Below are 12,791 nucleotides of genomic sequence, written 5' to 3' on the forward strand. Positions count from 1 at the left end.
TGTATCAGTCTTTTTAGACTATGAATTTATGAAATGACTTGTATTTCCAGGAAATCATGTTTACTAGGATGTTATGTTGATTTCCATTAGCCTGTAAAACCTGGCAGAACAAACAAATCTGTTCCTTCCACTACCCAGAATAGAAAACATAGAGTGCAGTTTTTCTTTAATGTCAGGAACAGACAGTGATGCCAAGAGCTTATGAAAATGATAAGAACCCAACTGAAATGGAAATTGGAACGGAAGGAGAAATTTAGCTTCTGCATGTTTTTAAATGAATTTGGTTTTCTCCCACCAGTGTCTTATTCCACTATCACCAAAGTACACAATGTCAACGAAGTGATACATAATCCATAATATCACCATGTCCTCTCATGCCAAACTTGGGTGGTCCCATTACTTTCGGCACAGAAACAAAATGGGAACACCTCCAAAATAAACTTGTGGTTTCCACAGATGTGGGACACAATCTAATGTTATCTGTTTGAACTGTCAGGTTTGCTACCACAGGATTTAGTGATGTATGGCCATCATCATGGATGACAATAAATAATAGATAATAAATAATAATAATAATAATAATAATAATAATAATAATTATACCCCGCCCATCTGGCTGGGCTTCCCCAACCACTCTAGGCAGCTTCCAACAAAAGGTTAAAAATACATTAAAAACATCAGTCATTACAAACCTCCCTAAACAGGGCTGCCTTCAGATGTCTTCTAAACATCAGATAGTTGTTTATTTCTTTGACATCTGATGGGAGGGAGTTCCACAGGGTGGGTGCCACTACTGAGAAGGCCCTCTGCCTGATTCCCTGTAACTTCGCTTCTCGCAGTGAGGGAACCGCCAGAAGGCCCTCGGTGTCCAGGTTGAATGATGGGGGTGGAGAGACTCCTTCAGGTATCCTGGGCCGAGGCCGTTTAGTGTTTTAAAGGTCAGCACCAACACTTTGAATTGTGCTCAGAAATGTACTGGGAGTCAATGTAGGTCTTTCAAGACTTTAAGACACATTCATGATGGCTAAGGCTTTCAGTGGCTGTCATCCACAATGGCGGTGTTCTCTCTCTACTGTTTGAGGCAGTGTGCCTCTGAATATCAGTTCCTGGGAATCACATATGGGGAGAGTTTGGTTGGTCAATGTGAGAAGAGGATGGTGGACTAAATGGGCTTTTAGTCTTACCCAGCAGAGCTCTCTTTATGTTCTTATGTTGAGCTGCTAAGGATGCCTCTGCTGCATGCTCATCCCAGTCTACTCTTTGTTTGGAAAAGTAAATTTACCCTAGCTAACTATGTGACCACATACTCGCAATGGGTATGATACACCATCCATGTGCCATTTGGGCTGCAGAAATAATCATATGCCTTTGCTGGTAGACAGATTTCTTTCCACCTGTGTCCAGGAGATGGCTGGGGAGTGGTGAAAGGTATGTGGTATTCGCAGGGATTTGGCAACCCACAGAGAGAGAGACCAAGGGTTACATGCAGCCTGTGAGCTGTAGGTTGCCAATCTGTGTCTTTTCAACAGTACTTGTGGGGCAGTAGGTTTATGAGTTGCATTCTTCTGTGATTGAACCGTCATAATGGAATCAGCAAGGTCTTGAAGAAGCTAGAAGAACTGTCGCTCACCCACCGTCTGCCTAACATCAGCAGCAGCAGCGTCAAGGGGCCCTGGGAATCATGGAAGTAGTTCCCATGGCACCTGTTGACCATAATCACTGCTGTGAATGCTCATTGTAGGGTCTAGGGCCCAACAGGGGCCTTGTTGTGAGCTCTCCTACAGCTAATACCACTTACATCTGTGCCAGGGAAGGGGAAAGCATCCAGTCAGTTCCTTTATGGCAGGGAAGAAGAAGCTGTGGGCTTCTAGATGTTGCTGGACTACAGCTCCAAACATCTTCAACCCATTGGCTTTGCAGGCTTGGGCTAGCGTACAACATCTATGGTCCCACAGCTCCTGCACCTCTGCCTTATGGAGTTCGGATCTTACATAGCAAGCTCCCCAAACAGATAATTGATACTGCTGTTAAATGAAAGGTGGGAAAGGCCATGGGTGAACCATGCCAGAAAGGAAAGCAAACTTGGATTATCTGTCCCCCCCCTTTGTTCTTTTTTAAAATAAGCCTTCTGATTCGCTAAACCATACCGAAGAAGTTTCAAGAGCATAATGGCATAAAGTGCAAGGAACTTTCAATATTTAAAGGATAAACAAAGTTAATTAGCTCCCAACTCATTAAGATGCAGCGGGAAGCATGGATTATACCCAGGCTTGAGATGATTAGCAAACAATTAAAGCTAACATCCCATTCTGACTTCCTCTACTATAGTTAGACACAGCTCATTTCTAACACTGGGAAAGGAGAAGTGGAAAGAATTGGATTCTAACTATGGCGCCTTTGAAAATTAAGTACAAGTTAATTTCATCTTTGGTAGCATGTTGTAAATTAAAAGTAATAGGTAGTGGGGTTACTTTTACTTTTATTACAGATTAGGGCAATTAGACTGGGTTGGTGGAAATGCTGACTCCATAAAGAGTGGGCACCTTTAACCTTTAGTACTCTGCCTGCCCCCTGCTTTCATTCACAGCCAAGACAACTTGTCAGTATAGACATTTCATGTAACTCCTGCCATTTGCCTCCATGAATATCAATTCTATATATCAGGGGTGTTGAACCTCTTTTAAACTGAGGGCTGCATTCCCTTCTTTATTTTATTACTTTATACCGCTATGTCGTTGTTGTTGTTTTAAAAAAATCAAAGTTGTTTACAGCAATAAAACTTTAAAAAAATGTATACAAAGACCACAAAAGAGTTAAAAACAGAACCAATTAACCATTGTGGAAGTTTGAATTCTTAACTGCCTAAATAGGCCCAGCAGAATAGAAATGTTTTCAGCAAGCATTTGAAAGTTGGCACAGAAGGCGCCTGCTGAATCTCTGTCGGCATAGTATTCCGCAGGACTGGGCCAACGACCCTGAAAGCTCAGTTTCTTGTTGTTGTCAAATGAGCCTTGCCAACTCATGAAACAACCAACACTACTCCTGCAGATGATCGCACTGTTTCAAAGGGGATATAAGGGTTCAGGCAATCCCTGAGCTTCATGGATTGGCTGGATGCAGAGGAGCCCTACTTGCAGATGCTGTGGATTGAACCCAGGACATTCTGTATCCCAAGCAGGTACTGTGCCACTAAACTATGCCCATTCCTCATTTCCCTCTATGTATTCAGGGCTCTTGGACTTTGCTCCTGTGGATGGATGCAGAGAAGTGGTGGGAGGCACCAGTTGGGGAACCCCCAAGGGAACCCCCAGGGGAAGAAGGCTGAGAGCCAGGGGTATGGTGCTGGGAAGACCATGAGTGGTCAAAGGGAGAAGAGGGGATAGACTGGGAGGTGTCAGGAGCAGAAAAGGGAACAAGGTTTAGTGAGCAGGAAGGAGCTGTGGAAGAGAGCAGTGCAGACACAGAGGCTGGAGAGGAGTGGGGTCAAGAGTCTGAGTGTAGGAAGGATGTGGAAGAATCTAGGGGGTCTCCCCCTTCCACTGTGACTAATTCCTCTCCCCTGCCCCAGTCTCCCAGAACACAGAGAGAAATGAAGAGGGTAGAAGAACGAGAGGCAAGGTCTTAGGCTACTGGGGAAGGAACCAGGGTGGGAGCATTAGAGAGTAGATGGAAGGTATGGGCCATCAGTCCTCACAACTGCTTCATTGGGGCAAGGCCTATTGGGAAGAGTTTCTGAGATCACCAGGCCTGAACTGTGGTTTGCTTCCTTGGATAAAGAGTTAACTTTGCTGCCCTCAGGTGATTTATTGTTTTATTGCTGACCTATGCTTGACTTCAGCCTCGACAATGAGGGACCCTGGAACAAAGTTGTTCAGGGCTTTGTAAATGAATTCAAGGATCTTGAACCTGGCTCAGTAGATGATGGGCAGCCAGCACAGATGCTTTAACAAAGGTGCCCCAGGTTGCTGGGCAGATGCCCCCATCAGCAGTCTGGCCACTGCATTCTGCACTAGCTGGAGCTTCTGAACCAGACCCCAGGGCAGCCCCACAAGGAGTGTAATCCAGCCTTGAGGTTACCAACACAAGGACCACAGTGGCCAGACTAGCCCTATTCAGGAGTGGCTGTAGTTGGTGAACTAGACAAAACTGTTAGGATATTTCCGTTCCACCTTAAAAAGGGGACAGGCTGTTGTGAGTCACAACCTACGTATTTCCTGCTCACAGGAAGTTTCTGTTTCTCTATTGCTTTCGTCTCTCTGTGTGTGTGCCTGAGACACCGAAGCAGGCAGTCATGTTTTCTTTGTTCTGACCAACGCTGAATAAAATTGTAAATAATGCTCTCCTGCGTGCATCTTTCTCTGTGCATTATCTGCTGATAGAGCGTGCACCAGCTCTGGAATGTGGCAAGCTATTTCTGGAGCTCGTGTCGCTAATTGAATGATACTGCATGTCTACGGGAGGCCGATGGATCGCAACGGAGACGATGTGGGGTCATGACGGACTCTCTCTCCCTGGCAGTATCCCAACAAAAACTGGTAAAAGGCAGGTAGCCTTTAAGGGAGGAGAGGGTATGCCAATAGTGGGTGGGGCTAGAAGCGAAAATGGCCAGAGCTCTTGCCTTTATAGTGTAGGCTATGTTTCAGCCATGCAAAGGCCAGACACTTCCACACCACCACACAGGAGCCAACTCCTAAGGGCCAAGGGGTCTTCGCCCTCCCATAAAATATTTGAAGGGGCCGCTGCCCCCCAAAGTTGATGGGCATTGCCAATGAAATGGTGTGCACGTACCATGTCATATGGGCCCCCCCAGTATTATATTCTAGTTGGCACCCCTGCACACACAAACAGGGGCATTGCAATTGTTCAGGGACCCATTCCAGCCAGGCACAACCACAGAGGGAGGCACATTCTAGGTGAGTCCTGAGGGCCAGATAGAGAGGACTGAAGGGCCACATTCAAGCTCACAGGGTTGTTGTGAGGAGAAGGAGGGCCACCTCCGAAGGTGGGATAGAAATGTAAAAAATAAATAATAACCACTGAATTGTCTGCCACTCTCCATTCTACCTCAATATATCCCATTTCCAGCCAGTTCTGTCCCTACTACTTGAAGGTGCCTCTGTCACAGCTGACGTCCATTCCATCCTGCTGTCTATTCATCTTCCATGGGATCATATCCTTAGCGAGACTAAACTGATGCCAAACTATTGACTTTACTGAGGCTACGCCTTGCTTCGACCCACCGAGGATAGCTCATTATTTCACTTTGTTGTGTGGTGGGGTTTTTCTTTATGATTTTTCAGCCAAATCCTCAAAGAAGCCGCCTCACTGAAATTGGATTGGCTTTATGCCGGCAGCATAAATTGCGGATTGGAGTTTTTGATATAAGTTACTGTGTTTGAAGTCTGCAGATCCTGCGGTGCAGATAGCAAAGAGAGCTTTGGGGAAAGAGCTTCTCCCTCTCTCTCTTTAGCCTCCCGACTGAGCCCCTATGAGAAAAAAGAGGGAGGAGAAGTCTACTTTGTTCCCAAGTTTTCCAAACACTAATAATTGTATGTGTGCTGTGTTTCTTTGCTGTCTATCTTGGGAGAAGCGGAGGGGAGAGAGCGGACGCTAATATTTTGTAGAGATTTTTTTAAAAAAAAGCAACAGAAACAATATATAAGTAGGGGGCAACAAAAATATGATTTGCATTTCCCCTCTCTTGATGGTTGGGGAAGTGAGGTTAGCAGTGACACTGAAGAGCTTTGGATGGTGATAAACACTCAGAATATTATTTATTTCCCCCGCCCCTGCATTCTTTGCTTCTGGGTATAACCACTGAACAGCATAGACTGAGCTTTCTAGCCACTATTTCCTTTGATTCAGGGTTTCCTAATCTCTGAGTGGTTTTTCCCCCTACTCATATTGCACATTGCTGAAGTAAAAAGGTGACTATGGGGTTGCAGAGCTCATCTCGCTTCAGGCTGAGGAAGCCGGCATTTGTCCATGGACAGCTTTCTGGGTCATGTGGTCAGCAAGACTAAACCGCTTCTGGTGCAACGGGACACTGTGATGTAAACCAGAGTGCATGGAAACGCCATTTGCCTTCCCGCTGCTATAGTACCTATTTATCTGGAGATAAATTTAGCCTGGAGAAGAGGAGGTTAAGGGGTGATATGATAGCCATGTTCAAATATATAAAAGGATGTCACATAGAGGAGGGAGAAAGGTTGTTTTCTGCTGCTCCAGAGAAGCGGACACGGAGCAATGGCTCCAAACTACAAGAAAGAAGATTCCACCTAAACATTAGGAAGAACTTCCTGACAGTAAGAGCTGTTTGACAGTGGAATTTGCTGCCAAGGAGTGTGGTGGAGTCTCCTTCTTTGGAGGTCTTTAAGCAGAGGCTTGACAACCATATGTCAAGAGTGCTCTGATGGTGTTTCCTGCTTGGCAGGGGGTTGGACTCGATGGCCCTTGTGGTCTCTTCCAACTCTATGATTCTATGATTCTATGATCTACTTGCACCCACTGGCAAAGGAATGGGGGGACGGGGGGAGTGCACCGCCCCAGGCAGCATCGGTGAGGGGGGGTACCATCACGGCCGCCCCCGGACATGCATCGCACATTCCCTCACCACACTGGTCGGCACGCCCCACCCCCAGGATGCATGCCATCCGGGGTGCACGCCACACGGGGCATCGTGCCATGCCCCTGCCTGCTGTCTGCCCCCAGTGCCAGAGCATGCAGCACTGGTGTGATTTCGAACTCCTAGGTTGGCAGAAGCTGGGACAGAGCAACTGGAGCTCACCCCGTCATGGGGATTCAAACCGCCGACCTTCTGATCAGCAAGCCCAAGAGGCTTGGAGGTTTAGACCATAACACCACCCACTCATATTGCTGAAGTATACAGTACACAGGCAACCCTCCTACTGTAGGCCCTTGCATGTACTACAGGTTCCACTCAAAGGATTCTGGGATAAAGATGAGCTAGCTGCTTCACATATCTTTAACTTTTCTGAAATGAGGAGCAGCCATTGCTACTATATCTCAGACTCCAAAGTGTGATATTTGCGACTAGGGAAAGGTAGATCTATCTATTTTGGTTTCTCTCTGTTTTTCATTTCTTAGGTCTTAAGGGTGCATCTAATGCAATTAAGGTCAAAGCATTTGGGGCTTTTTAGTTTAGAGAAAGAGGTGACACGGTTGAAGCTTATAAAAGTATGCATGGCATGGGGAAAGTTGGCAGAGAAAAGTTGTTCTCTCTCACTCATAACACTACAACTTGTGGACATCCAATGGAACTGAATGTTGGAAGATTCGAGACAGATAAAAGAAAGTGCTTCTTCCCAAAGAGCACAGTTAACATGTGGAACTTGGTGGTGATGGCCACCAACTTGGCTTTAAAAGATGGTTAGACAAATTCATAGAGGTAAAGCCTATCAGTGGTGACTAGCCATGTTGGCTCTGCCCTGCCTCCATGGTCAGAGGCAGCAATGCTTCTGAATACCAGTTGCTGGAAACAACACGAGGGGAGAGTGCTCTTGGGTCCTGCTTGCAAATTTCCCATAGGTATCTGCATGGCCACTGGGAGAAGAGGATGCTGGACTAGACGGGCCAGTGGCTTGATCCAGCAGGATCTTCTTATGTTCATCCTACTTTGTGTATACCCACTGAAGTTAATGGACATGCAGTGGCGAAGCTGCATGATCCAGCACTGGGGGCGGATAGCAGGCAGGGGTGTGGCTGGTGCACGTCCCGGGGTGTGACGCATTGCCCACGGGGGTGGGGTGCCTGGCACAGTGGGGGGTGAGCAGCGCGTGTCTGGGAGGCGACTGCAATGGTACCCCCCTCCCCAATGGTGCAGGGGGCAATGCACTCCCTTCCGCCCCACTGTTCCTCCGCCAGTATGGACATTATGTTCATTAACTCTAAATGGGACTGAGTTGGATGCTACCAATAAGTTCAGTGGTCTCCACTTCCCCATCAGTCCTCCTGAGAATTCATCAGCATTTTAGGATGAATTTCTCCTGACGCACACCTTTTTCTATGCAGTTGTGCCTAATATACACACATTGGCAGGCAATTTTGCCTAATATAATGTGTTGTCATATTCAATTTTTATTGTTATGCGCATACTTGTTTTTACACACTTTATTTGGTTGGGAAGCTCATTTGCAAAATTTGGGTACATGCACATTTTGAAGTACAGTGGTACCTTGGTTTAAGAACAGCCCTGTTTACGAACTATTCGGTTTACGAATTCTGGTTTGCGAAGATAGGACAAGATAAATTTTATTTGCATTAGCCAACGGCCATAGCAACATAAAACCAGCAATATATACAAATAAAAAGACAGAAATGGGTAAAAAGGGCAATCAAATGACCAAGATTACCATTCAGATAGTGGCCCTTAATCGCATTGCACCCTCGACCTGGTTTGCGAACTTTACCTCAGTCTAAGAATGGAATCCAAATGGTGGAAGGGCACCGGGGGTGAGAGGCTGCATTAGGGAAAGTGCGCCTCAGTTTAAGAACGGTTTCAGTTTAAGAACAGACTTATGGAACGGATTAAGTTTGTAAACCGAGGTACACAAACAGTGTTTCAGTTTGCATATTGTTTCAGGAGGTGAAAATCAAGTAGGCTCCTATTAAAATACAAGCCGCAATTCTCCCCCACATCCCTACATTGGAACGCAGGAAGCCGTCTTATACTGATTCAGTCCCATTGGTCCATCTAACTCTGTATTGTCAACATGACTGGCAGCAGCTCTCCAAGTTTTCAGGCAGGTGTCTTTCTCAGCCCTACCTGAACATCCAGGGGTTGAACATGGGGACCTCCTGCATATATACTACTAACTCATTATCAAGAGCGGGGAGATGCAAATCAATTTTGTTGCACTTATTTATAAATTTATTTCCATATGTGTGTGTCTGTTTGAAAAAACCTTTATGGAAGAAAGAGAAAAGAGCAGAGAAAGACAGCTGCTGGGATCTCAGCAGCTCAACTGATGTCCTACAGGCTTTGATGATACCACCCTGTCTATTTTTTCTGTTATTCATTCCCAATTCATGCAACTTCCACAACCAGATTACTTGTACAAGAAAAGCTTAAACATGTTGCTCTTCAATTAACAGGATGGGGAACACCTCTTTACTATTGCAAATGAGCTTATTTAGACATTAAATCAAAATCAAGTGTGTGTGTGTGTGTGTGTGTGTGTGTGTGTGCACATGCTTTCAGGGCTGCTTAAAAGTCTGATAATTAATGGCATCTTTGGCAGGCATTGTCTTGTCTGCGGTCTGTCAGCAGCCCTGCACATCTTTGATCGAAAGCATTTTAAGTGGTTTCAGAAGCTGGATCAGGCAAGAAGGGGGGGGGGGAGCGAGACGTGGGGAGAGGAAGAACAACGTGTGGTAATTCTGTGCCTGAGAAATAAATAATAGAGGCTTGTAACATTTATAAGTGCAGTGTATCAGCTTGTCAAATTGTTTCAGTAGGGCAGCGTGCTGGGAAGCTGAGAAATTGGGTAAGTGATGGTCTCATTCTTATTTTTTGAAATACAGCTCTTCTGTACTAATCAAGCGGACCTTAAAAGTGAGATTGGCTTATTTATTTGGATTTCTTTGCCACCCGAGTTTGAGGACGCCTTGCAGCATTTTAAAGCAGCACATCCCACCCCTGGTTTCTGCCATCCTTTTCACAGCTGCATTCCTTTGTGGTTCGTCCTCATCTCCCCACTCCCCACCCAAGACATTTTTCTTGTTAGGCCTATGCAAGGACCTCCCCAGGGCCAGGCTGCCCATGAGGTGGACTGAAGCAGACACCTCGGGCAGTGAAATCCTGTGGGGCAGTGCCCCACAGCCTCCCACCCTCTACTGCTGCTGAGAGGGGCATTGGAAGTTGGGTCTCACCTTCCCGTTTTGCCTCAGCCAATGGAATGGGACAGGCTGTCCCTGGATCTCCCAGATCTGATTCAGGGCACAATTTGACAATCTTGATCTGAGCCCAATCCTGACTCAGGCCTTCAACTGAACTGGGGACCTGGCACAGTCCTAGCGATGAGTAGTAAGGAGAAATGGAGAAAAGAAGGAAATGGTACAGTCTTGCACACAATGTTTAGTTCTCATGCCTCCTCACCACCTAACTGTATGTTTAATATCCCCCACCCTTTTGACAATTCTGGATCACTCTCAGTTGACCCAACTTGATCCAGGACTGCCTTAACCCACCCAAGAGCAGTCTGGATTGGCTCAGTGCAGTTTAGGATCAGGTGTAGGGCAGGTGGGTGTGGCTAGGCCAAAGCAGCCTCACAGATCAAATGGAAGGTCTGCCAGGCCAATTTGGGCCTCCATACTGGAGGCTGTCCACCTCTGGGTTGGATAGTGTCACAAATTGCACTCACTACAAGATTCACAATTGGGTGGGTTTGTTATTCTCAGGAAGAAGGCTCAGTTAAAAAAATATATGGTGCCAAGCAATGGTCAATTGGGGCCAATCAGAAATCCAAAATCAAAGCAGGTGAACACTTAGGGCCACTTTAGTCTTAATAATAATAATTTATAATTTATACCCCGCCCTTCTGGCTGGGTTTCCCCAGCCACTCTGGGTGGCTTTCAACAGAATATTAAAATACAACAATCTATTAAACATTAAAAGCTTCCCTAAACAAGGCTGCCTTCAGATGTCTGGTGGTTGTTTTTCTCTTTGACATCTGGTGGGAGGGTGTTCTACAGGGCAGGTGCCACTACCGAAAAGGCCATCTGCCTGGTTCCCTGTAACTTGGCTTCTCGCAGCGAGGGAACCGCCAGAAGGCCCTTGGCACTGGACCTCAGTGTCTGGGCTGAACAATGGGGGTGGAGACGCTCCTTCAGGTATACTGGACCGAGGCTGTTTAGGGTTGTAAAAGTCAGAACCAACACTTTGAATTGAATTGTGCTCGGAAATGTACTGGGAGCCAGTGTAGGTCTTTCAAGACTGGTGTTATGTGGTCTTAAGTCTAAATAATTATAAATCTCCTCCAGTCCCTTGGAAAACCTCCAGAGCCACAGCCACATGAAGTACGCCAATGCTGTCCATTGCTGAAACTTAACAGCACAGCTATCGGAAATACCCACATGATCAGAAATGAAGACATGATTGAAACTTTATGGAAGCCCTTCCTCATCAGACACTTGCAAATCCCTTTTCACCAGCAGCAGGCAAGGCAGCAATGATTAAAACTTGATGTGGTTAATATGCTTTAAGTAGATTAGACAGCCAATGATATACTGATTACCCCAAAGCCACTAAGTATGTGGAGCACTGATGAAAATGGATTACATGCTTTGCCAGAACTCACACAGTGTTATATACCAGTAGTGTTAGCTTAAAAGCAATTCATATATCACTTTCAGTCGCATGAGACTTCCACATAGCTGTTTCCTTCTGTGATTGTGTAACATGTAGTCGAGAACCACGTGGGAGAAGCTAACATGTCTCCTCAGCTTGAGAAGATCATCCTGGGGCAGGGAGGAAATCATCTCATTGGCCCTTACTACACAGATCCAAACATTTGCAGAACTGGGTGGGACGTAGCCCTAGGCATATCCTAGCTGATAGTGAACAATCAGCCCTCAGTAATGAGTATATGCAGGTCCATATTTTCCTGGAGGAGGAATGTCCAGGACCTGACTTACAAGTCCAGAGCCAGTCCACACACAAAGTAGGGTTGGGGAAGAAATCTAATTCTGCTTTCATTCATAGACAACCTTACCTGTGGTGGGATAATGAGCTGCTTGTGCGTTGAAACTCGATCCCTCAGAGCTCACTCAGTGTAGTGAAACCCTGCCTTGAGAGGAGCCCTTGAGCATGGCTCCCTCAGTCGCTGGTAGAATCTGACAGTGGGCGTTTGCGGAAGCGTTTCCAACATAAAAGCTGTTTCACAGACATGCGCCTCCTGGATTCCCTGCGTGACAGTTTCCGGCGGGGGGTGGGAGTTCTTAAGGGCTGTTCTGATACCTCCTCGCTGTTCCCACTGGAAGTATCCCAGAGCCTCCCCTCCGACTCCCTTTCCTTTGGAGCTCTCGCACTCCCCCTACTGGTTCCCTCTTCTGCTGAAGAAGAGGCTCTCCTATTCTCCTGAAGCCTTCTCACCACCTGTCCTTCCGATGGCAGTTCCCTGACATCCACCTCCCCCCCAGGGCCCCCTTCACCCCCTCCCGCCTCTTTTCTTACTGGCGGCGAGGACGGAAATCCCTGGAAGGAACTCCCCTCATCCTCCGAGGATTCAAACACTTCTAACCACGGCCTACCGCCTCTTTCCCCCTCTTCCTCTTCTTCGTCGGAATCTGTTTCCACCTCCACTTCCGACTCTGGGAACCCTTCAAATTCCCCTTCCTCATCTGTAGTCCCGAAGTGTTCCCTCCTAAACCTTGCCACTGGTTGTGGTTTACTTGGGAAACGCCGATGAAACGTTTCTATTAAAATCTCGTCTTTGACTTCCTCTGCCGGTACCCATGCGTTTTCTGACTCTTCCTCCCCCTCCCATTCTACCAAGTATTCCACCTGATTCCCCTTCCACCTGGAATCAATGATCCCTGCCACATCCATGTTGCGTTCTCTCTCTTCTATGACGGGTGTCCGGGTGACCTCCCTCTCATGTTCCCCCCACTCACACCCCTCTCTGTATGGCGACAGTAATGACCTGTGAAATACTGGATGCAATTTCATGTGACTGGGCAATCGGAGTTTGAATGCTACTGGGTTCACCTGCTGTATGACCTCAAAGGGTCCCAACCGTTTGGGTCTCAATTTCTTACACCCTCCCTTGAAC

At 46.6% G+C, this 12,791-nt stretch overlaps 1 long non-coding RNA gene across 1 annotated transcript in view; it reads right to left on the reverse strand.

Annotated features, from left to right (window-relative positions):
* The window catches only part of LOC307221789, a 648,559-nt gene that overhangs the window by 325,617 nt on the left and 310,151 nt on the right, over positions 1-12,791 (reverse strand). The gene's annotated exons all lie outside the window — the stretch shown is intronic.

The sequence above is a fragment of the Podarcis cretensis genome (assembly GCF_951804945.1).
Source record: "Podarcis cretensis genome assembly, chromosome: 8".
Taxonomy (NCBI): domain Eukaryota; kingdom Metazoa; phylum Chordata; class Lepidosauria; order Squamata; family Lacertidae; genus Podarcis; species Podarcis cretensis.